Raw genomic sequence first — 27403 nt, 5'->3', positions numbered from 1 at the left:
TGGTAGATCTTGGCCCTTCATGGGCTGTAGCGCCACGGATTATTATTATTATTATTATTATTATTATTATTATTATTATTATATGATGGATATGATGGTAGAGACTGGATTAATCTTGCTCAGGATAGGGACCAATGGCGGGCTTATGTGAGGGCGGCAAAGAACCTCCGGGTTCCTTAAAAGCCAGTAAGTAAGTAAGTAAGTAAGTAAGTAGTATACTCTACAACAGGAGTAAAGTGGTTAAGAGAGATTTTGACTTCATGATTTTGTAAGGTCTGTCGTTAAATTTTTTTCTAGTTGTTCCACGAATTTGTAGTTATTATTATTATTATTATTATTATTATTATTATTATTATCATTATTATTATTATTATTATTATTATTATTATTATTATTATTATTATTATTATTATTATAGTATACTCTACAACAGGAGTGAAGAGGTTAAGAGAGATTTTGACTTCATGATTTTGTAAGGTCTGCCGTTAAAGTTTTTCTAGTTGTTCCACGAATTTGTTGTTATTATTATTATTATTATTATTATTATTATTATTATTATAGTATACTCTACAACAGGAGTGAACAGGTTAAGAGAGATTTTGGCTTCATGATTTTGTAAGGTCTGCCGTTAAAGTTTTTCTAGTTGTTCCACGAATTTGTTGTTCTTATTATTATTATTATTATTATTATTATTATTATTATTATTATTATTATTATTATTATAGTATACTCTACAACAGGAGTGAAGAGGTTAAGAGAGATTTTGTAAGGTCTGCCGTTAAAGTTTTTCTAGTTGTTCCACGAATTTGTTGTTATTATTATTATTATTATTATTATTATTATTATTATTATTATTATTATTATTATTATTATTATTATTATTATTATAGTATACTCTACAACAGGAGTGAAGAGGTTAAGAGAGATTTTGTAAGGTCTGCCGTTAAAGTTTTTCTAGTTGTTCCACGAATTTGTTGTTGTTGTTATTGTTATTATTATTATTATTATTATTATTATTATTATTATTATTATTATTATTATTATTATAGTATACTCTACAACAGGAGTGAAGAGGTTAAGAGAGATTTTGGCTTCATGATTTTGTAAGGTCTGCAGTTAAAGTTTTTCTAGTTGTTCTACGAATTTGTTGTTGTTATTATTATTATTATTATTATTATTATTATTATTATTATTATTATTATTATTATTATTATTATTATGTAGAGCAGCTGGCTACGGACTGGAAGGTCCGGGGTTCGATCCCAGGTGGTGACAGGATTTTTTCTCGTTGCCAAACTTTCAGAACGGCCCCGAGGTTCACTCAGCCTTCTATAAAATTGAGTACCGGGTCTTTCCCGGGGGTAAAAGGCGGTCAGAGCGTGGTGCCGACCACACCACCTCATTCTAGTGCCGAGGTCATGGAAAGCATGGGGCTCTACCTCCATGCCCCCCAAGTGCCTTCATGGCATGTTACGGGGATACCTTTACTTTACTTTTTTACTTATTATTATTATTATTATTATTATTATTATTATTATTATTATTATTATTATTATTATTATTTAGTATTTGACACAGATACAAATTGTTGAAATCAGAATTTTCTCGCTATTAATGCTGCAATTGTTTTATTTCCCTCCTCCAATTATTCGCAGGAAACATGTCCCATATCAAGTTCCTCTTATCAAAGCTACACCCAGGATCGAACGCTAATTTCTTGTAGTCAGAAGACCCCTTCCATTAAACAGCGGCTGATCCGTATAAATATTATATCCATAAGGCGGTAGAGATATTGATTAAAGGATATCTTCATCACGTCACGTCGATCGATCATATTTCCTTCATCCTGGTCCATAGTTCAATGACCACCTGAACTGATATGATACCAACAAAAAACAAACTCCGCTGGCAGCCATTTACAGCACAGGTTTCTCATGACCTGCGCTGGACGCAATGAAAATAGTTTTAAAAGACAAGAGATAATTATTGCATGTGCCTTCCAAACTTGAAATTCTTCTCAGATCTGCGTCAATAACAAGCCTCACAAAACCATTCCCTAACCAAAATATCAAGTTCTTCACACAAACTGCATGTAATGTAATAATGTTCGTGCCCTGATTGAACAATTCTTGGTATGGCCGTGGTGCTAGCAGGGTAGCGGCGGTATAAACTATTAGTAGTGTTTTCTTTAACGTCGTTTTCGTCTGCAGAGTTTGTTCAGCGTCCGTATTTAGTATTGGTGAGAAATAGCCAATAAATTCTCTCTGAAGTCATGTCCTTATACAGGGACATTACTTTATTTTTACTTGCATTTTTATTGTACCTGCGTTTCTGAATGTACTTCACTCTCACCCCTTTCACTAATGTTCCTGCTCCCGTCAGACACACAAACTTACGGCCGCTGTTACATTCGAAGTCTGCTAGCAGTGAAGTAAACAGTCCAGAGTATAGTGTGTTTCAGAAATATGGTTGCGTTTTCTATAGAAGAAAGAGCCTATATTATTGAAACTTATTTCCAAGGGCAGGTATTTATGGAGATTAACTTTATCATTTGTGTTTTTTAATACCGGTGTCGGCGGAGATTGTTAGAGATTGATTTGTACTCTTGGCGGGTATTAACGCAAATTTTGAAAAATGCAATTATTTTGAAATTGGAGTATTAACTCAGTATGAATATTACTTTCCAAATAATTAATATTAAAGGTTGGTTGGATTCTGGTAAAGGTGCGGTATGGCCAATAGACAATATTTGTTGGATTGAGACTGTATTTAAGACACATGCATTAAACACGAAAAAAAAAAAAAAAAAAAAACTTCCAGCCCTCAAATTAACACTTTCAAATTATTAGTGAAATGTTGAATTCTCCGTCTTTTTTGTTCACTAATGTAATCGGAACACATGGAATACCATGCAATGTAGCCTACTTCGATATTATAACAAATTCAAAAGAAAAAATAGTCTGAAAAAAGAATTCAGAATATGAAATTCACTATAGAACGACACAATAATAATAATTCGCGAATGTGTTCACATTTCGCTATTAGAACTCTATTTCGCGATTTGTCGTGGTTATTTTATCCGCATATTATTAATCAGATTCACTTAATTCGTAAAGATTAGTAAAAATATATTGTGTATCTATTATGTCGTCATTTTCGCGACCTCCATAAACACCTGCCCCTGCTTATTTCGCCCAGGTACGGTGTGTAGCATGACTGAATAACTTTATCTGTATGGACTGAGCATAAGTGAAGATTAGAGTTACCGAAAGTACGGTAATATGCTGAATAAAGTATCCATTATATATAATGAATACAACCGCCTGAAGAGTTGAGTTTATGAAAAAAACTGTTACTACTCTACTGTATTTTGATAAAATACCGTAAAAGTAATAAACAAATTGAAAATAGTAATATCGCATTTCCCTGTAACATAAATGGATACGCTACTTTTCTCTCCTCCTATAGCTGGTAAAATGATTTGTTTACATATTGCACTAGTAACACCAAACTCCTGTAATGGAAGGGGGTAACAGTGTTTCCTCCGAGTATAGCCAGGTTAATGTTAAAAATGTTGGTAAAAATAAAGTGATGTTCCTGTATTACGTGCTATAGCTCTACTACACTGGATCAATAGCTTTACTTCTTTCCCGCAGGAAGCCAAACTAAGGATTTTTATTGCCCTTTAAAGTCATTCACTTTATTCGAACCAGCAAATCTCGGAAGCAACAACCATAATGGCGAGCAACATCGTTAAATGCCAATACAGAGTGTCCCAAATTGATGTATACACTATTTCTCAGCAACGAGATGAGACAGAAATACGATTTTTGCGGTTTTGTATTCCTTAAGACCATACATGTTCAAAATGGCTCCCTTCCGCCACAGTACACTCCCAACAACGACGTACAACAGAGCGACATACCAACTGGATTGTTGCTAATGGAATATCATTACAGACATGTTCAATCTGAACTCTCAGTTCCTCCAGTGTTTGTTGGTTTTGTGGCGTACATTGTGTCCTTTAGAGCTCCCCATAGGTAGAAGTCTGGAGGGTTAAATCCGGAGATCGAGGCGGGAACTTCGCAGCACTTCCTCTTCGTCCTATCCATCTCTGGGTCGTCCTCATTTAGTGCGTGGACAAGTCTGGGAATGTAAGGCTTCCATTTTTGAGCTCGCAAAATTCGATGAACACTGGATTTGCTGATACCAATCCCATGAGAACATTGCCTCATTGACTTCTTTGGGGATTGTGCAAAAGCCTGCATGACTGCATTAACACCCTCGTTATCAGTGGAACTTCTCTTTCTTCCGCACCGCCCTTTCAACACATCTCGCACCGTTCCGTTGATTCCAAACATGTCTCGGATTCTTGTGATAGTTAACCTTGTTGATGGATGTGTTTCAAATTCAACCCTCCAATGTCGTTGAACCTCAACAACATTCTCTACTTTCCAATAATATTTCAGTATCCACTTACGTTCATCGAACGATAATTGCACCGCCATGTTTGTTTATAAACAGATGAACATGTTTCCATGCTTTCCACTGCCTTCTGAATCATAAACCACAAAAATCGTATTTCTATCTCATTTCTTTGCTGTGAAATAGTATTTCAAAGAATGTACACATCAATTTTGGGACACTCTGTATTTCTGTCTATATAATTTATTTCATTCTATTGAGTTGATGTAAAAGTTTATAGCTTTTCTTTATTTTCTCTGCGACAAACGTTTTGATTTCAGATGAACAAAAGACAGAAATTAATCAGCAATATATTCTCCTACATTATCTATGACTCCCTGCCAACGCTGGGGTAGTTTTTCGATTCCGCGTCTGAAAAAGATCTGCTGGTTTGAAGTTAAAGAATTCGTCAAGCCAAGTTTGTAAAGTATCTTCGTTATCAAGGGATTTCCCTTGAAGATTTTTTTTATAGAGAACGGATAAGATGGAAGTTTGAGGGCGCAAGATCGGGTAGGTAGGTAGGTAGGTAGGTTTGTCCTGAAAAAAACCAAAGGTTATAAGACAATTCACAATTTTAAAATACAACAATATAAAATGTAACTAAAAATAAAGTAAAAAAATATTAAACAATTACATCATGCTAAAACATTTCTAACAACATTGTTATCATAAGGACATAGTATGACTAAATATTCTTTGACCAATTTCCTAATTAATTTTTTCTCTCTGATTTGTTTAATATTTTCAGGTATTTGAACAATTTTAAACCAAGGATCATGGCTGATTTACTGTCCAGAGATAAATTATGTTTTGGTGTTACATACATGTTACAGTTTCTTGTATTATAATCATGACATTCTCCACTGGAATTATAATCAGTGATATTGCTATACACACATTCGATCAAACTTAAAAAATACACACCATATACTGTCAAAACCTACCTAACAATTACATTACATAACATTCTTCAGCTGCAACTTGGGAACCCAGGTTATCTTTTCCTTTATTTTGACGTAGAATAAGTCTTTCCCCCACCGAGTATGGACATGTGTTCCGGGATCTGTGGTGAAACAAAACTGTAACGATCCAGAGCCGAATATTAACGTTATTAGTAGTCAGGGCAGACCATGATGCACTTGTGTGCCCACCCAATGACGACAACTATCCTTGCTACGAGCATGAGGGCGCCAAAGTTCGTATTAGATAGCCACGGCGCGAGATCTCTCTCAGTAATATCTCGGCAACGAGACCAGCTACAGACTTGTGGGACCATTCGTTTGATCTGTATTCACAGCTAAGACTGGGGACGGAGCGGTTCGGTTCGGAGCAGTTACTGTGACGTCATTACTCGGTTGAACCGAGTACAAATTTGTGGCGGCAGATTTAAAATTTAGGTATACTTAGTCGATTTTAGAACGTACTTTGAAAGTGAAACCAAGCGTGTTTTAAAAGCGTTGTAGTAAAGCGCTTTCGCTTTGCCAATTGACGAGAAAAAAGTGCTTCTCTTCATTGCAAAATGGCAGTTGCAAAATTCATTTGCGTGATTACAACTATTTGCGGAGTTATTTTGTATGAAAGGCCTATTTAACTTTCAGTGTTGTTATATATGACAGACGAAATATAATTGATAAAATAATTTATAATACTAACAGCTAATAAATTAGCATGTGATGTAAACGTTAAACGCTGCAGCTAATTAAAAAAGAAGATAGAAAGAAACGGGCTCCACGAAGCGCTGCCTAAAACACTTAAAAATAACACACAGAAATATTTACTATTACGGAAAGTGGATAAAATAATCAATAAAACGTGGAATCTTAAACTGAAGAACATAATGTTTATTTATTTTATAACATTACTAGCCTTCAATATAACCATGTTGTCTTTGGTGGAGAGTAATATTATTGATAAATTAAAGTAATTAGGTAACATAATTCGTAGAAATAAATACAAATAAAATGATGACTGATGAGGTAACACAAATCCAATAAACACAAATAGAAGAAAAATATAATGCACTTCTTTTTTAACATATTTTAATATTAATCAAACACTCTAGGCCTAATATGATATGATGATAATAATAATATTATTATTATATTATAATATAATATTATTATATTATTATTATCATAATCATCATCATATTAAAGTGTTTGTTTAATATTAAAATATGTTAAAGAACAAACACTCTAATATGATGATGATTATGATAATAATAATATAATAATATTATTATTATCATCATATCATATTAGGCCTAGAGTGTTTGATTAATATTAAAATATGTTAAAAAAGAAGTGCATTATATTTTTCTTATTATTATATTATAATATAATATATTATTATTATTATTATTATTATTATTATTATTATTATTAGTAGTAGTAGTAGTAGTTGTAGTAGTAGTAGTAGTATGTATAACAATATGTTCAGACTGTCAATGTTCATTAGGTCCACTTGACAGGTCATATAATAGGATGAACTCCTCTTCAATAGTAGAGGTCTTTCAGCCCGCCTTGGGGATAAGAAAATAATTTGTCCTGCAACAGAAAATATTTAAATACAACAGTACCTACGTTGTTGTCTGCTAGAATTAACTAAAACACGCGAACTCTGTTTGAATGTTTGAACTGACCGGTAACGGCTACGGTTAACCGAGTAACTTCGGTGCTCCGCTGCCAAGCACATAAACCGATAGAACCGAGAACTCAACAGTTCTACTCGCTCCGTCCCCAGCTCTATTCGCAGCGCATTCGTAGTAGTATTGCTGTTGGACATTTTAATGGGATTAAAAAGCTCCCTCTCATGTTTCGTAGTGTTCTCTATTGACTACCATGACGCAATATTTTCATCTATATTGTTGATACCCATTATCTGAAAATGTGTTCTAACACTTGATTTTAAGCTCTTTGAAATCCATTAAGTTCCATATTGTAACCCAATAAATTTCAACTTCAGCATAGGTCCCTAATGTGGAGGAAGCTTGCAGCTAGGATGTCAGCTGCGTCGCTTAGCATCCGTCGAGCATGTTCGAGAGAATGCGGCGAAATTTCTTGTTCCTCTGCGATGCTTGTGCGGAGAAGTTAGTGGTCGACACTTTGAACAGTGCTGTTAGGTCATAAAAACATTTTGTGTAACGAAATCAGACATAACATTATGTCCGAAGTGGCTGTAAGAAGTCGTACGCTGCTATCACAGTAGGTATAATAAAACAATAAATAGTAGAATGAGAGAGAGAGAAGAAAATAAAGATATGATTGGGGAAGAAGAGATGTAAATGTAAAACATATAGATCATAAGATTAATGTGAGAAAGGGAAAACTGAACAAAGACAATAAAATAAGGAAATATGAAAGAGGATGAATGAGATTAAAAATGGAATAAAAATATTAGAAAGAAAAAATGGCAGTGAATACAAAGAGAAACAAGAAGCCTAATAGCTTATATATATAAAACGAAAAAGAAAGTGCAGAATATGATGAGTAATAGAGTTGTGGCAATGAGACAAAGAGTAATAACTAGACAGCGGAAAAAAGTCAAATAAAAGTCATGTTTACGGTTTGCATAGACTACTGGATGTTCATTTCAAAGTGTGTCATGACGTCACTGTTGTTGGGTCACCGATTTAAAGCGAGTTTCAGCTTATATGTTAGAGAAGTTGCCTATTATTTAAGGCGTTCTTCAATCTGAACTTGAGAACGTGTACGGTATAACTTGAACGTCGTAGCAACAGATGGCGGTGTGTACGGTCTGTGTGCTACCATAACCTCTTTCCAACTGTGTTTTGCGCCGGCAAGTCGTACGCAGGGTATTCGTTATCATCGGTTGCGTACGGCAACATTCCACAACACAAATCAAATGCTCCGTGTCCATGTTGACCGTCGAAGTTAATGTCAACAAATACGTAAGTAATCGTCTTAACCCTCTCCCCATATCCCGACAGTACGTATTTCCAAACAGTTCACATTCCTGCCACTACCGGCGTTACCGTACGTATCGGTACGTACTCTTCAGAATGAACGCCGTACTTGCTAGGCAACTTCTCTGCCTCATAGGTTATACACCTCTGAGGAAGTGTAGGAAGATTGAATTCTCTAGGCTCATCGGCTAGCCACATGACGGCATATAGCGAGCCATGACACACTTTGAACTGAACACCCTGTATAGCATGAGGTGTGTATGCTGTGTTGCGCCACTGCAGATTTTTCCGGGTAATAGAGCCTCAGGTTCTTTGATTCTGTCTGACAGAAAAGGAGCATAAAATACTGTTTGACCACACCAAGGTCATTAACAAATCAAGCCACTACTGGGATCGCACAATCAAGGAGGCCATAGAGATCAAGCTGGAGAAAAACAACTTTAACAGAGACAGTGGACTCCAGCTCAGTCAGGCATGGACACCGGCCTTGGACCAACTTAGGCCCTCTTACAATCAAGGTCATGAAGATCACGGACCGAGGACGGCAACCGATTCCAACCGGCGGAACAGGGCTCGCCGCCCGCCAAACTTCACACAGGAATCCCGGGAGGGGCGGAGCTTACGAGGGATGACAATTCCCGGCCCCGGATTGGCCGATCCGCCAACCAATCCCGTTTCACCTGAGACAGCCTAACATCTATATTACCTTTCGACTTTCTGTTCGGACATCACTTCCCTGAAGATGGCTGCACAGATAGCAGTCGAAAGCTTGGAGCATTCCAAAATCTTAACTCGGCTGATATCCCGCGAAATTATATTAGCGAACAAAAAAATCGATAGAACATCAATTTAATACACAGAAACAAATGAAAAATGCTGTTCTATATTAGAAGAAAATAATGGTTCAAGTTCAAATTCCGGTTCAAATACGAAATATGACTTTTTCCAGGATTTGTGTCGAATGATGACAAGTTGCAATATTCCATTCAAAACGCTGGACAATCCTCACTTTAAAGGGTTTATAGGAAAGTACACAAAATATCAGGCACCTTCTGAATCATCGATTCGAAAACAGTTCTTACCTGAACGCGCCTCTAGTATGCCTGCTGTGCCAACGTAAACAACAACCCTCTGACGAGACGAACTACTCGCGTTGTAGTTACCTTCACATCCGAATGACATTTTTTCCGCTGTCTAGTAATAACAATTTAATGTGGCTCGACTTTAAATAACCGAGTAGTTGATACAACGTCATTAAATAAATATGCCGTGGCGCTACAACCATCAAGGACCAAGCTTGATCAGCCAACTACTGACCTCACGTTCACATACCTCAGCAGATGCAAACGATCATCCAACCGGAACAGGGGAAAAGTGTGGTCAACATGGTGGCCTGTGTGTATGATCTCCCAGCCGTTACAGCTCGTTCTCGTAACCGAATTTCGCTATCTATCTTAGCTCCCCAAATTCATCATTAGGTTGGAAAGCAAACAGTAATAACATGAAAGATATTGAAGAATAGGGAAAAGATAAATTACAGGAGAGAGAAAAATTAAGTAAAAATACTAATATGAATCAAGACCAAGAAATAGAGAAGAAGATTATGTAAGGAGCAAACAAGTGAGGGAAAAAAACAAAAAGAAGAGTAAGAGCAAGAAAGTGAATATAAAAGGGGAAGAAAGAGGAGATCAAAATAAGAAGAAAGAAAAATAATGGCAAAAGATAAAAGAAAAATAAGATAAATAAGAGGAAGGAAAAGATTTAAAAAAAGGCAAAAGAAAATTAAAAAGTAGAAAAAAAGGAAGTAAGAGGAAAACAGATAAAAGAAGAGGAAGAAAGAGAAGGGCGAAAAGAAACACGAGAAGATTAATGAACAAAAGAAAAAACAAAAGGATAACTAAAACAAAAATATAAAGGAAAAGATACAGAAGATGATTAATAAGTAGAATAAAAAAGAAGAGCAAGATGATATAGGAGAGGGAGGGAAAAACAAAAGAAAAGAGACAGAAGAAGATTAAATAACAACAGAAAAAATGAAAATAGGACATAACTAAGAAAAATATAAAAGAAAAGAGACAAGAAAACTAATGAGCAGAAGAAAAAAGAAAAATAGAAAGATAAATAAGAGGAAGAAAAAGGAAAAATTAAAGAGACAAGAAGACTAAAGTGTATAAAAAGAAAAAAATTATATAGAAAAATAAATCAGAGAAAAAAAGAGATAAAAGAAAAGATACAGGAGAAGATTTATGAACACAAGAAAAAAGATAAATAAGAAAAAAGATAAATAAGAAGAAGTTAAAGGGAAAAGAAACAAGAGAAGAATATTAATGAGCAGAAGAAAAAAAGGTAAGTATAAGATGAAGGATAAGATGAAAGAAAAGAGAAGAAAATAAGAAGATAAATAAGAGGAAGGAAAAGAAAAAAAAGAGAGCGAAGAAGATTAACGCGCAGGAGAAAAAGAAGTAGGAAGATACATAAGAGGAAAAAAACATAAAAGAAAAGAGACAGAAGAAGAATTATGAGCAGCAGAAAAACAAAAATAAGAAGCTAAATGAGAGGACAAAAAGATAAAAGGAAAGAGATAAGAAGAAGATTAATAAACAGAAGAAAAAATCGAAAAATAAAATAAGGGGAACGAAAATATAAAAGAAAAGAGACAGAAGATGATTTATGAGCAGAAGAAAAATAAAAAGCAGATAAGTGAGAGGAAGGAAAAGATAAAAGGAAAGAGACAAGAAGGATATTAATAAGCAATAGAAAAAAGTGAAGTAAAAAGATAAATAAGAGGAACGAAACGATAGAAGAAAAGAGACAGAAAGAGATTTGTGAGCAAAAGTAAAATAAGAATAAGAATATAAAGGGACGGAATAAAAAGATAAAAGAAAAGTGACAGGGGAAGTTTAATGAGCAGAAGAAAAAGAAAAATAAGAGGATAAATAAGATGAAAAAGAAAAGAGACAGAAGAAAATTAATGTAAAAAAAGGAAAAAAAGAAAAGGGTAAATAAGAAGGGAAAGATAAAGGGAAAGAGACAGAAGGTAATTAATGAATACAAGAAAAGACGAAAGGGTAAATAAGAAGAGAAAGATAAAAGGAAAGAAACAGAAGAAAATTAATAAACAGAAAAAAGAGAAAGAAGGATAAATAAGAAATGAGAGATAAACGGGAAGATACAGAAGAAAATTAAGTAACAAAAAAGAGAAAAGGGTAAATAAGAGGGGAAAGATAAAGAAAAGAAATAGAAGAAAAATAGAAAACGGTAAATAAGAAGGGAGAGATAAAAGGAAAGATAGAGAATAAAATAATGAATAGTCGGAAAGAGAGGAAGATAAATAAGCGGAACAAAAACATAACAGAGAAAAAAGGGGAGCTCAAAAGAAGACTGAAGGAAAGAAACAAAAGAGGAGAAGGAATGGAAATAAAGTAGACAAAGTACAAGAAATTATAGGAGGAAGATGCAAGGTAATCTATGGCGAATCCTCGGCCTCATCTCGCCAAATATCATCTCGCTATCACCAATCTCATCGACGCTAAATAACCTAGTAGTTGATACAGCGTCGTCAAATAACCAACTAAAATAAAAAAAAAGATAGGAGGAAGAAGATGCAGAACGATATTTTTTTTAATTCCATTGGAGAACAAACGTATTTCATTCATAATGCTTCTATTTCGAGTAACTCAGTCACTGTATGTTTTTAGTCATTCTTGATCATTTCCCACCACACGCACTGCTGTGTTTACCATACGATGACACACACATTCTAATCACAGCGACGAGTCGCGTTCCTCCTCTGTTTAGCTCGACCTCACCTTAGCAACCAACCACAACCCCCCTCCACCACAGAAAGAGTGCTGTTGAAAGGAAAAGCTCCTTACTCAACGAGCGCGGCGATCAGATGATCAACCACTTGGTGCCGGTCAGTTACTGCACGCCGTGCGTGTGTTGTGTGTTTTTGTGCGACAGTTATCCTTTTCGCTCAGTGAATCGGTAAACGGTATTACAGTGTACAGTGATATATCAGGAGGTGCCTTCTCAACCGGTTCTATTCTGTGCTCTACAAGTAAGTCGTACTTCATTTCTTATTCCAGGATCTTCGTTTGTTTATTTTAAAAGTAAACAGCTTCGTATGTAGTAAAACAGTTGAAGGATTCATATGATTCTGCGAACAGCAAAATGGATTCGTATTTATTTATGTTTAACTAAATTTGTTTTATGTACGTTACACTTTTTTCATGTTTTCATGACTGTATTTATTTATTTAATTACTAGCCGTACCCGTGCGCTCCGTTGCACCTGTTAGAAATAAATATAAAGTAATTACATAATTAAAATAGGACGTTTGATCCACGGAACAACTTTTACAACAGCGCAAGATAATCTGCTTCGCTCATTACCCAATTTTTTTTTGCATTGCATTTATTGCATATATATTTTATGTATTTTAACACGATTCAATTGAGCATAGTTAAAATTTGAATTATAAAATAATGGATTGCTAAGCTAACGTACTATTACGGCATACTAAATCAATACCCTCTCGTTGTTCGTTAATTCTCTGAGATTAAAATGGGTGTACATAATTATTATTTTAAGAAATACAGAAAACGAATGTACAAAATAACCTATCAAATTTTCTGTGCATAAGAAGCTATTTTAATCTTACCTGTCCTCGTTTTACTCAGACGTTACTGTAATAACATTATAGCATTATGTCCATCTAGAGAAACTACACTTTCCAATGGTGAAATAATAATTAATTATACAAATCGATTAATTTAGCTTCTGATATTACTTCATACAAACACAGAAACATTCTCTGTACGCTATGTTTAATAGCTTTCGATTGTTGATGTCCAAGGCCCCTTATAGACGAAGTCATTTTTTCTTAATTCATTGCACCGTCTTAGATGGCGTTATTTTAATTTCAAAACTCATTTATCTCATTAAATATCATTCCTATCAGAATTTTGTAAAGAATAAAACTTATCGGAAATCATTTTTAAAGAAACTTTCGTTATGTAACATTTTTCACAAAAATCGATAATAAGCGAGATATTTCGATTTATTTAATTCAGGCCCCCTTATAACCCCCCTTTTAAATAAAGTATTTTGAATGCCATATAGCCTAAAATCTAAGTTACAACGAACTTAATTTATATTCCAATTTTCATATAAATAGGTTCAGCCATTATCGCGTGAAAAGGTAACAAACATCCAGATAGACAGATAGACAGACAGATAGACAGACAGACAGACATACAAACAAAAATGTCAAAAAAGCGATTTTCGGTTTCAGGGTGGTTAATTATATATGTTAGGACCAATTATTTTTGGAAAATCGAAAATTACCAGAAAAATTTCGGCTACAGATTTATTATTAGTATAGATTATTCTGAGAGCGATTGTTTCTTTATTTCCTTCTTTCATTCATTCTCTTTGTTTTTCTTTATCTTTAATTTGTTTTCTTTCCGTTCTTTATTTCCTTCTTTCATTCATTCACTTTGTTTTTCTTTATCTTTAATTTGTTTTCTTTCTTATCTTATATTCTTCTTTCCTTTCTTGCCCTACGTTCATTGGCCTTTGTTAAACTCCTTCTTTTTCTATTTCCTTCCCATTTTTTTTCGCTGCCTCTCTCAAAACAATTTAGCCTCATTAGCGTTCGGTGTATTTTCTTCAAGCAGTAATGTAACCTTGTAAGAAGAATGGTTATTTTTCTTTTACTTTTTCTTCCCGCTTTTAGTTTTTTTTTTTTCCTCCCTTGTTTCATTCTTTTTTTTTTTTTTTTTCTAATTTTTATTTAATAATTATTTCGTTACGTTTTACATGGATACATTCTATCAAAAAGAAAATAACCTAGCTACTATTATTCGACTTCGGTTTTTCCTTCCATCTACATAGAAATTTGAGTTTCTTCAAGATACCGAAGCCTGCCTCAGTAATTGTCGTATGGGTACCGTACTAGCTTTTGACTCCGATGTTTACGAGTTCGAATCTAGTAGAGGACGATTGATGTTAAATGGCGATAAGATCCATATACTCGTATAGCTCTCTTCGGAAGGAGTCGCGTCTGTGGTTAGCTTACAGTGCTAGGGCAGCTGGACTTCCATCCAGGCGGCCCAGCTTTGATCCCCGTTCAGGTCTGGGTGGAATTTCTAGTGACCAAAATAGACGTTGCGGAGGGTTATTCTAATCCCGTTTCTCTCTTTCACTCCACCAACAGTTGTCCCTCATTTCATCTATCATCTGTAATAGTAAAAATAGTCTGGGTTGGTCTGGGGGTAATAGGCCTACGGGTTTCCGATGCTGATCTAGATTCTAAGGACTTAAGGCTCCGGGCTTTGGGTAAGACCTTACGTGCAGGGTCAAGCAAGGATGACCCGCCTGTCAGCGTCGGATTCACGAATGCCACACGAGCCACCCGTCGGATTTCGACAGTCATCAGGGTGTACAATAGGCGCAAATGGTCCAACTGCATCCGGGATGGAAATAAAGCTATGAGCCCACTGTCGTAGAGTCATGATCCCTTATAAAGCGCTTCAGGCAAAATATATTTATGTCGGACATTTCTCGTCCACATTGAATTTCGAGACTACTGCTACTACTCAGCCGTTCCATAAATAGGGGAATTTTGTATCTTAAGAGAAACTTGTACACCCTATGTATGAGTAGTCAAATTGAAGCTCGTAACTTTTATTATTATTATTATTATTATTATTATTATTATTATTATTATTATTATTATTATTATTATTATTATTATTAAAAAGGTAAAGGTATCCCCGTAACATGCCATGAAGGCACTTGGGGGGCATGGAGATAGAGCCCCATGCTTTCCATGACCTCGGCACTAGAATGAGGTGGTGTGATCGGCACCACGCTCTGACCGCCTTTTACCCCCGGGAAAGAGAATCTCGAGGTGAGATTTGAGCAGCCACTGTTAACTCTTATTGCGATCGGTCTTTAATTAAAGCTTCTAACCTTTTCTGTTTAGTTTTCATTTCTCTTTAGTCAAAGAGTTTTCTAGGCCTTCCACGTTTAGAGGTGAACGGAACTGGACTGGCCGTTTTAAAATTTTGGTATGTAGCTTTTATAAACTTCATCAGAAAAATGTAGTTCTTTTTCTAGCGAATTGGAATTTATTGTTAGAAACCTAGTTTCATTCTATTACTTTTTGCCATTGCTCTTGAAATCTGCATTTGAAAACACTCAATGTCAATTTAATACAACGTAACACTTCAGAAGAAGAAGAAGAAGAAGAGCCTTCTATGTTTAGTTTAGATTCTACATAATGCACCAGCTGATCCTCACTCTGTGTTTTATCACTCAACACTTCTCATAGCTCACGATGCGTTATGGGAGGTCGCGGCGAAACACGCACCTCTGCAAATAAAATAAAATATCTAAGAATGGGGCAAATTTGGGCACATACTGAAACTCTACCCTCAATCGTTATGAGTTTCTACACATTTTGGTATGAAACTCTAAACGGATACATTTGGATACATTTTTAAATTACTGTGTAAATTTAGAGAATAAGAATTTCACTCGCTGATTACATCAGCTTGTTAACACCTTCAATATAAATTACTGATGAAAAAATGAGAATTTTAACTATATTGATGTGCAAGTGCATATCTGTAGCTTTCTTTTCCATACTTCAGATATTCACAATAACGCACTGACACCAAACTAACAACCAACAAAGTTCACTGTTAACACACAACTAGCGACGAGACGGAACGCTCCCTCAAGGAAGTGCAGATTACGGTTGTTATATATAAACATGTCCGTTTATTTTTCTTCTCTAAGGTCGATTTTCTTAAGCTATGATTATCTGTTAACAGATTCAAAGGAAAAAAAAATGGGGAATAAAGTAAGTTGAATTTTTATTTTTTTCTTGCTAGATTCGAATTCTGGCCCACTGTGCAGCGCGCATTCCTTAACACGAGTCCTAGGAAGAATGCCTTAGACCACGGCGCCACGGCGCAGGACTTTTACTTACAGTATTTTGTCATTATTAGAATTCGGCTTCACGTTTTCTTTTAGTAACAATTTGAGTTTCTTTTCTTTCTTTTTTTTAAGATATAGGAATGTTTAATTTTCCTTTTCATTCTTTCCTTCTTCTTTTACTTCTCACTTTCTTTTCAATTAGTTCAATTGCGTTTCTTGAAAATAGGAGGCAAGAGAGTGTTGTATAAAAGAAAAATAAATAATCTTCATGCGTAAAATATTTGTATACTGTAATCGCTTACGTAATACGATAAATTATTGCTTTCGAGCAACAGATGTGTAGCGAAGATATTCTCAGATGCAGGGGTCAGAGTTCGTTACTGAAGTGCTGGGGTTAAACTATTAGAGTGTAGATAATAAACTCTTGCTTCCTTACATAGTAATAACAGCTTAAATGGCAGTGAACTGATAACTTGTATACACCCTGACTCTGGCTGGCCTGGACCCAGGACGGATCCCTACACTTACGCACGTTTTGGCTCATTGCGCACCCTATACATGCGAATATTGTCCAATTCCGATAGGTAACCTGGGTGGAATTCGTGAATCCGACGCTGATAGGTGTACCATTGTGCCTCCGACCTTGATAGAGTCAGGTCCCGTTCGCATACGAGTAGCTTGGTCAGCTCCAGGGGCCCGGAGCCCCGAGCCCTTCCTATATCAGCATCGGAAACCCCTACTGTTCCCAGACTTCACCCTAGCCTATTTTTACTATTGTATAAAGATAGATTAAATGAGGGGGGAAGTGGAGAGTGTTGGTGGAATGATAGAGGGAAACTGGAGTACCCCGAGAAAAACCGTCTAAGATCCACTTTATCTACCACAAATTAATAATTTTATTATTTAGATACTATCCTAACTTAAGCCATGTTTGATGACTAGACTTCGGATTTTAGGTGAAAACCTATTTTAATCCTTAAAAGATAAGTTCATAAAAACTTGCAAGTACACGTTTCATATAGAACTATGCCTAAAATTTCTATTTTTATAGCACCTAAAAATGCCTATTTTGACGACAAAGCCTACGTTGACCTATTAAGTATGTTTTATTTCTAATAGGTCAAAACACTCATTCTTATTTCCAAAATTCGTACTTTAAATTCCAAATGTGTTCCTGGTTCTGTTGGAAATAAAGTACGCAATAAACTGAAGCAAGTTCTGCAAAGAAATGTAGGACTGAAGGACCTGCGTACTGCTTCAGATATCCTAGCAGGGAAGAACACGGATTTTCAATGCAACATTCCTGTCCAACTAATGTCAAAATTGAAATACGCTCCTGTTACTTCAGTGGATGTGGAGCGTTCATTTTCAGCATACAAATTTGTGTTGAGTGACAGACGGCATAGCTTTTTAGTTGAAAATTTAGAAAAAATGTTATCAATTTAATGCGAAGCTAATTACGGACATTGACGGACAAGGCTTGGTAAAAATTGATTATATTTTACTTGCTTGTGTACTGAATCTATGTCTAAAACGTATTTTTCACATTTAATTGTTTAGTTTATGTATAACTAAGTTAGATATTAGTTGTTCTTGTACTTTTAGTGGTAGTAGTGGTGGTAACGGTATATAAGCATTTAAAATTATTAAGTTCTAGAAGTGATGATTTGGAACATGTTTATAAAGAAAACATTATTTTTTGTTAGAGCCTGTTTTTAATTCTTTGGAGACTATTTCCTACACTTTTAAGCCTATTTTAGGCATCTAAGATTACATTTTACCGATCTAAAAATCCGTACCCTATTGTATGTATGTATGTATGTATGTATGTATGTATGTATGTATGTATGTATGTATGTATGTATGTATGTATTTATTTACACTGCAAGTGGGCAAGCACCCGGTGGCAGTGGTATATACAATATAAACAATATACAATAAAATGATACACAATAAAATTTACAATACACAATACAATTTTACAACACATATACAATTTTATACACAATACAATAAGAATACACAATACAATTTAACACAATAATAATAAAACATAAATGAAATACCTAATTTTACAATACAACCTACATAATTATGTATAGGTCCTACATAAGTTTCAGTAGTCTTTCACTTTACTCTCATCTCATTCCCTGTAGTGGCACTATGACGCATTTCACTGACACTCTGTAACACATTTCACTGACACTATAGAACACATTTCATGGACGCTATAAATTATCACTGATCTTAACTGTTCACTGCACTGTAAAACCATAACTTCACTGACTCACCTCGCTTCACTGATACAACAGTTCAAATAAGTCAAATAATTACATCCTTATGCATACTTATAAACAGAATTACATTTAAACTAAACATTTCTAGTCTAAGGCCCTCTTACAAGCTATTTTTAAATAATTTACAATTCAAACCAAGGAAGTAAATTCGTCAGGCTAGATAAATACATGTCACCTTAAAAAATTAAATGTTGAATGTCACCTTAATTTTAATTTTCACTTTATACACGACTTTTTAAGTTATTCTTGAATCTCCTTAAGGAAGGACAGCCCTCAAAGACCGCTGCAGATAGGTCATTCCAATCATTTATAGTTCTATTTAAAAATGAGAATTTACCTACATCCGTTTTCTGTTTCCTACATTTGATTTTAAAATCATGATCGTTCCTACCATAGTACGTTGGCTTTTCTAACCGAGCCGTAATGTCTACCCATGCTTTCTGACCTAGATGCGCTCTATACAATGATGTTATTCTAGTTTTCCTACGTCTGTTTTCCAAAGTTTCCCATTTAAGTTCTTTTATCGCATCGTTTCCATCTTCTCTTTTACCTTTAACAAATTTAGCTGCCCTATACTGGATTCTTTCTAAGGACTTTATCTGATATATTCTATAGGGATCCCAACATGTAGTTCCGTATTCCATTAACGGTCGCACTAACGTTAGATATGCTATTTCCCTCGATTTGAGGCTAGCCTTTCTCAAGATTCTCATAATAAAGTGAAGTGCCCTCCATGCTTTACCCGTAACATTATCAACATGCTCTCCCCAAGAAAGTTTGGAGTTTAAATATACTCCTAGGTATTTATAACATTGTTCTTGCGGAATTACAACACCACTGAATTCGTAATTAAGACTAGTTTCCTCTCGGGTACGGTATTGTGCAAAAACATTTTGCAAGACATTGGAAAATATTCTGTTAACAATTCTGAAACAATGAAGAGATTACATTCATTTAAACATCCGACAAATGATGCATGGCCTACTAATTAACAATATATTTTAATTGACTTCTTTTACGATCCTTTATCAACTGCGACAGCTTCAAATACTTGGAATGTACTCTAAGAAGTAACGTGAGCTGCTGTCAGGATGTCAGGAGGAGAATAGCAATGGCAAAGGAAGCTTTTAATAGAAAAAAGGAGCATCTTGTGCGAGCCTCCCGAAAAATAACTCTGGAAGAGACTAGTGAAGTGCTTTGTGTGCAGTGAAACATTGTATGGAGCAGAAACATGGACATTACTACGAAGTGAAGAGAAGCGACTAGAAGCACTTGACATGTGGATATGGAGAAGAATGGAGCGCTTGAAATGGACAGACAGAATAAGAAATGAAGCTGTGTTGGAAAGAGTGGGTGAAGAAAGAATAATGCTGAAACTGATCGGGAAGAGAGAAAGAAATTGGTTGGGTCACTGGCTGAGAAGAAACTGCTAATGGTGAACGAGACAAGAGTTCGGGGCAGAAGATGATGTCAAATAATAGACGACATTAAGAGATATAGGCTATGGATCATATGCGGAGACTAAGATGAAGGCAGAAAATAGGAAAGACTGGGTAATGCTGGGTTTGCAGTGAAAGACCTGCCCTTGGGCAGAACATAATGAATGAGTTAATATCAGCTGCGATGGTTATTTAGCGTCTGAGTGAGATGAAGTAGATAATGCTAGCGAAATGAGTTCAGGATCGAGCGCAATTGTGTTTAAAATGATTCAGAGGGGAAAAACCCCGAGGTAATTTGTCACAACCAGGTTTTGAACCCGGACCCGATCGTTTCACAGTTCGACATGCTAATCGTTTCTCCACAGCGGTGGACGGTACAGGAATACCCCGAAAGAAATTCTCACAACCTTGACTTCGTCCACTACGAATGTCACGTCTGTTGGGGAGGGGATTGAACCTGGTTCGTCATCATGAGCCACACGCCACCAAGGCGGCTCGTTTACGTTCAAATTCAACGTTGAATAACCTCCACTGTTGAAAGACTCGTTAATTGAAATACTGAGTACTACTACATTATTGAAATAATAGTGCATTGTCTTCGAGGAGAAATAATTTCCGATTGCAATGATGTTTATTAGCATATTCATTAGAGCATGCACTATTGTCAGTAGAGCACCGTGTGAAAACACAATTAACGCACACGGTGCTTCGGTGTCGTCTGATAAAACAACAAACTAGTTTCAGTAAGTTATTTATGCGAGTATCCAACCAATGTTGCCAATTCAGCGGTTTTCCCGCTAAATGTAGCTTTTTTGGATAACCGTCTCGCGGATAAAATTATGTTATCCCGCTTAGCGGGAATACTAGCGGTTTTTAATCTGTAAAGTTTCTGAAATGAAATTCATATTAGCATTATTGGCGGCTTTCATAATTAATTACATTTAATTCGTTCAGTGTGTGTTTTGTGAAATAATAGATGTGTTAATGTATAGTCGTGTCGCTGTTATTTCCGGTGTGACTCCTCCTCTTTGCTTACGTCTGAGGAAGTGAAGGCTCTATAAAGTCTAGGTAGGTAGTATCGTTCGCCATTTTTGTTCTTTCGTTGCCGAGCTACCAGATGAGGAATCTATTTGCTTCACCGTTGAACATTATCATGTCGTAGCTCCTATGATAATAAATCAAACTCACTGTAATTGAGCAAATAATTGAGCGGCAAATAACGTCCTCGTGTGATTTCTGCGAACGCCAACGAAAGAGCCAAAATGGCGGGCGATTATATTAAGTATTTATCGAACCTTAGGAAATGCATTACATCATCAGTAGCAAATGACAAGACGCACACGTTTAAATGTAACCGACTAGCAACGTGATTGGCTGCCGGAAATAAGAGCGACGATACTATAGTGATTAATTCCATATGTTACCGTTAAAACTCGAAATCCGTCAAAAACACTTTCAACAAGTTTAAGCAGATATAGTATATAGATAGAAAGTGAGTTTTCGTAAGATCTAGAATCAATGACAGGTTAGGTTTGGTTTTTTTAGGTTTTTGTTTGGTTTTTTAGTTGGTTATTTAACGACGCTGTATCAACTACTAGGTTATTTAGCGTCGATGAAATTGGTGATAGCGAGATGATATTTGGCGAGATGAGGCCGAGGATTCGCCATAGATTATCTTGCATTCACATTAGGTTGGGAAAAACCTCGGAAAAAACCCAACCAGATAATCAGCCCAAGCGGGGATCGAACCCGCGCCCGAACGCAACTTCAGACCGATAGGCAAGTGCCTTAACTTTGTTTGGTGAAAGCCTAAAAAAAAACCTAAACAAACCAAACCTAACCTGTCATTGATTCTAGATCTTACGAAAGTTCGCTTTCTGTCTATCTATATTTTAAAACTAGTTTTTACTAGTTGAAACTGGTTTTGTCGAATTTTGAGTTTTAACGGTAACATATAGCCTATAGTGCAATAAGAATTGAAATATGTTGTGGCTGTGATAAAAGTGTTCAAAATTGCTTTATAGCGCCACATCGGGAATGATAAAGTGTGCAATATTCGTTATATTGGCGGGTGGATGCTCTATCTTGACCATTATTATTATTATTATTATTATTATTATTATTATTATTATTATTATTATTATTATTATTATTAAATTAAAATCTAGAGATATTTGTTAGAAAATCGCAGGTTTTCGAAAACCATCTAGCGGGATTATACGAACAACTGTTGGCAACACTGTATCCAACAATGAGTAGACAACCAAGACTGGTACACTATAACAGGTATCCGCTGTTAAACAGCCAAGGTGTCAAACCCTGCAGAACAAAAGAGTGAGTTGTGATTTTGCAGTTACAACCTTGTCAAATTGAAAAAATTATCAATGGCATTTCAGGTAGAACTATGGTACAGTACTATTTTCTTTGTTTGTCAACAGATAGCAGCAAAAGTCAGTTTCCCATAAAGAACTGATTGAATGAGAGGTTATGAGTACACAACCTCAATTTCGCTGATTTTGTCAGTTAGAACCTTGTCAAACCAAGCTCGCGACATGGCAGCCTATAACAAACTCCGCCTCTACAACTTAGAACATTCAGCACTAGAATGTTCACAAGTCATGGCTAAGCACGTCAGTGGCATCGCATTTTAAGAAGTTACGAAAGATTAAAAAGTCCTCTAATTTTTTTTTAACAAGCCATTTTATATTTTTAAAAATTCGCAGCAAATTCATCGAATCCCTGTAATGGCGTGAAACGATTATGTTGTTCGTAATTGTTATTGTGAGCATGGTTGGGATTGTAAAGATGCTTAGGATTTGAAATGACATTTTTATATTTCTTTTAATTTCCATCTTCATACTCCCCGTACTTAAATTTAACTAGTGCTTCATAATCGCTTCCTTATTCCATGAGGCGTAGTCTCGAGACAACAATGCGATTGATAGTCGACGCCAGTGAGTTGTCTGAAATTACGATGAGTATTACACTTTTACTGCGACATATTACTTTTGACCAATGAAACGGTACGGAACGACGTGTTTCAATCAATCATGGCTGCTTATCCTACAATTTCTATTACCTCCCTAGCATTTGTTTGTTTTTATCATCTCCATAGCATTTGTTTCATTGGTTGCCAACATTGTAATTTCAATAATTGTACCTTTTAAAATGATTCATGTTTATTTCATCATCCTTAATTATTTATTAAAACTTTTCTATCATTTGCATTATGTAATATTATTTAGGTTATGTTATAGCTTCTTCTATATGAGATTATGGATAGTCACGTACCGGAGATTGTTTAGGCTAATGTATATTGATAATTGAATTGGAATGCAACTGTTTTAATAAAAATGAAACTGAATCGACAAAACCTATCTGACTATGGTCCGTCCCAGGAATCTGTAGAATAGAAAGACGAAACAAGACCTCTGCTCAAGAGGTATGTAGGAGGGCTAGGGCCAATGATCGCTCTAGGGAGAGGTATTGGTCGCTTGCAGGGATTGGATCACTTCTATCTGAACTCTACTCTGCCTTATACCACGAGCATCTTACCCCTTAGCGGCCTCGAGCTGATGCTGCCCGCAATACACATCGGCACAGATAGTCTCCGCCCCCATATGCGTGAAGTTACTCCACAAATATTCCTGGGACGGGCCATAGTAATCGTCCATAGAGTTCAATGAAGATTGTACAATTGGCACAACTGATAAGAAGAGAACACTGATCATGACACACTACTGCCATATAGCGGAATATTTGTAATGAAGAGACGGTATAATATATTTTCAAGACAGTTTAGTAAATCAATATTTTATTGTGTTACATTACTTTATTTCTTCTCATCTTTATGGTGTACTTTCTTCTAATCGTGTAATAGTTAATTAAATCCCACATGAATTTAGACTTTCTCTAGATAAATCAAAACCTCTAGTTAGATTACTGTTGATAAACAATATGTGATCACAGAGAACTATATTCATAAGAAAATTAATATGACATTAAAGTAGACCTATTTTAGAATTATACTATGTTTTTAGTTGGTTATTTAACGACGCTATATCAACTACTCGGTTATTTAGCGCCGAGCCACCGGCGTACCTCAGACGGCGGTGTCGCTTGCCTGCCGATCAGGAGTTGTGCTCGGGCGCGGGTTCGATTCCAGCGCGGGTTTTTTCCGAGGTTTTCTCCAACCGTAAGGCGAATGTCGGGTAATCTATGGCGAATCCTCGGCCTCATCTCGCCAGATACCATCTCACTATCACCAATCTCATCGACGCTAAATAACCTAGTAATTGATACAGCGTCGTTAAATAACCAACTAAAAAAAAAAAAACATTAAATCTGTTTACTCTCGTCTCCTATACAATATTTTATTAATTATTGGTATCTGAATTTCAATACTGATATTTTAATTTAATTTTAAATTGTACGTCTTTCCTTTGCAATGTGATGTTTTTGAAAGCTATAAATGAATGAATGCAAGCATTTTATTGTTGCTAATGTGTTGTAAGAGAAAGATCAGAATAGATACCAGTTATGGATAAATTAAATCAAATGCACAGCAATTAATGAAGTGATGTTCTGTGAAAGTAAATGTATTGTGTGTGCCTGATGTTGCGAAAATTGATGTTAATTGATTGTTACTGAGTTTATTGGTAATTAGGTTATGGCGTTCCTCATTCATTTGCAGGAACAATAATTGCGAATCATCAGCAACAAACAAAAGTGACATGAAATCGACAATATTCCAATGATAGATGGCTCTGATAGATTAATTTCTTGGTCAGCGCTGAATTTGTATATGGACGAAACAATCAGGTACCTACCGTAATATCAGTGAATTATTCAAAGAGATGAGAACTTGCGTGATATTTGAACAGGACTGTTTCGTGAGTCATAATAATAATAATAATAATAATAATAATAATAATAATAATAATAATAATGAATAAATAAAAAGGAGATAACATAATTATAGTAGTATTAAATAACTTGTTCAAGTTGGTAACTTGATAAAATTAATTGGCCTTTAAATATTTGGCCTCCTGCAATATGAAATTCATGGCTAACCGGAAATCGAACCCGGGACCTCACGAACTGTAGTAAGAAGCTAGCCCATGAGGCTGATCTAGCCGTAGAAATTAATTATTAGTGAAACGACAAAATGAAAGAAAAATATATTTGAGGTTATACTTATAACTAGACTTCGTGGAATTGCCACGAGAATCGTAAGGTTTACTACGCATGCGGTATAGACTGTATGAGAAACGGACGTGCAACGGATGGAGTATGCCTCTGATTTAAACACTGAGCAGTATACTGCGGTTACAATAAAACCTGTATCCTGCATTCAAGAAATATAATGAGTGATCATTGAAGTAGGAAACGTCTAAACATGTAAATACACAATTATTTTGTAGTGAGATATATTAACTCTTAAAATGTAATGTAATATACTCACATCATCCTTGAATATGTGCATTGAAGTGAAGAGTTACGTATATTTTGAGCGACTGCAAAGTAACCTCCTCCGATGGTCACTTAAACAATTTTTATATTGGTAAAATGTACGTTCAACATCACACGATGTAATACGTGCATATTTGAAGAACGGAAAATCACTACTTTTCAGTACACCAACTTCAGACGTCTTGTCGTGACCTGATAGTACATCATTTATGATACGAAGTTGTGAATAGGCACAAAAAGGGTGATGCTTTTGGACACGATTTTAAAATTAGAATCAATGAACAGAATATCTTCCAATAGCTGTTCAGAAGGCAATGATTTTACAGCTGCAACAGCGGAACTGTCTGTGCTATCCAATGCATCAATTACCTTCATTACTTTGCCGTAATATTTTGCATAATAATTAACAGCATCCAACCACGTTTTCCAACGGGTCAAGCCTGGTTGCAGGGGTAAGGATATTTCAGGGGCAATTGTTTGGAACAGCAACACTCTCATTGTAGTATGTTTGATTGAATTCTTGTCTGCACTGAACAAATGTTAAGCTTTGACTATTCCAACCACAGTAATGCAAAAACAAGTGCTTACTTAGGTATACATTAACTGTAGCTGCTCTATCTATTTGGACCGGTCATAACTCTTAACATGAACTGCTTATACTACGAGACCGGGCGGTCGCTCACCTCCTCTATACTACCGTACATCGGCAACCTGATTGCATGCTGCGTGTGGCAATTCAACGAAGTCTACTTATAACATTTTATTTTGAAATAAATATTTTCATGAAAACTCTTGTGATATTTGAATAAAACTACTGTATTTACCTAATATATTAATAAATAATCTATATTTTTATAACAAACAGAAGCAGATTGTATTATAAATAAAGTTATTATTTTAATATTTACATATTTTGCTAGCACGCCATCACGCAACATCACGGCCCACTGTATTCTTAAGGAAACAATGAAAATATGTAACATCTGAGCATCAGGTGGGACAAGATATTAAACAAATGCACATCAGGTGCGACAAGATTGTTCCGACAGGTTCGCAGTTGATTGTGGCTTTGATTAGTTAAACTCATTGGTGAACAGTGTTGCCAACTCGATTCTTAAAAATCCGGTATGAAACCATGCAGAAACCGCTAAATTGCTATATTGTCAATGTAAAATTAGAATATTTTGTCGCTGTAAGTGCTAAAAATACCCGCTAAATCCCTATATCAACAATACAAATACCATAAATTTTATCCGCTAAACTAACACTGAAAAACGCTAGATCTAGCGGGAAAACCGCTGAATTGGCAACACTGTTGGTGAATTGGAGCATGAGCGAAATAGTAATTTCTATTTTATGCTAACTCCTGTGTTAAACGCTCTTCAGAAACATTTTCCGTTAAATAAATAAGAAACCCACAGAAAATATAATTAAAAAGAAGCTGGAGTTGTAATTCTCTGTTGCGGTTTTCAATTATAGAAAAGAAACAAAGGGCAGAAAAAGAATGTGATTCGAAAAAGTTAAAAGCCCCGAGAAATGTGCAGATAAAACTCGATAGGAAGAGACCTACCTACAGGCACTGCGTATGGGTAACAATAACTCCGAACACGAGGCAAATGAACTGCAACCTCTTTTTTGTATTCTTTTTGTCCATCGTCTCTTTCTAAACATTTTTTCTCTCTCTCTCCATGAGACTGCGTTTTTGTTTCCATGCTTTCGTTGCTGGTATATTGCAGGCCGACCACATTCAGTACGTTTTCAAGAACTGAACCACTTTTTGCTCGCTCTCTCTGTCTTGTGTAATCCTCTGAGATCACTAGTAATTGTTTATCTGCTTGAGTGTTATGTGTAGTCAT

At 35.5% G+C, this 27403-nt stretch overlaps 1 protein-coding gene across 5 annotated transcripts in view; it reads left to right on the top strand.

The window, feature by feature from the left end:
- The window catches only part of LOC138704605 (aminopeptidase N-like), a 962131-nt gene that overhangs the window by 765934 nt on the left and 168794 nt on the right, over positions 1 to 27403 (top strand). Inside the window, exon 1 of one of the 5 annotated variants that reach the window (XM_069832680.1) lies at positions 12209 to 12449. The exons of 3 other annotated variants lie outside the window; for them this stretch is intronic. The gene's annotated coding sequence lies outside the window, so the exon portion shown is untranslated. Of the gene's footprint in view, positions 1 to 12208; positions 12450 to 27403 lie in introns of those variants that run through there. One more of the 5 variants, XM_069832675.1, reaches the window with a different exon arrangement.

This window comes from Periplaneta americana, chromosome 8 (genome assembly GCF_040183065.1).
Source record: "Periplaneta americana isolate PAMFEO1 chromosome 8, P.americana_PAMFEO1_priV1, whole genome shotgun sequence".
NCBI lineage: Eukaryota > Metazoa > Arthropoda > Insecta > Blattodea > Blattidae > Periplaneta > Periplaneta americana.
This window is presented reverse-complemented; position numbering and strand designations above follow the sequence as displayed.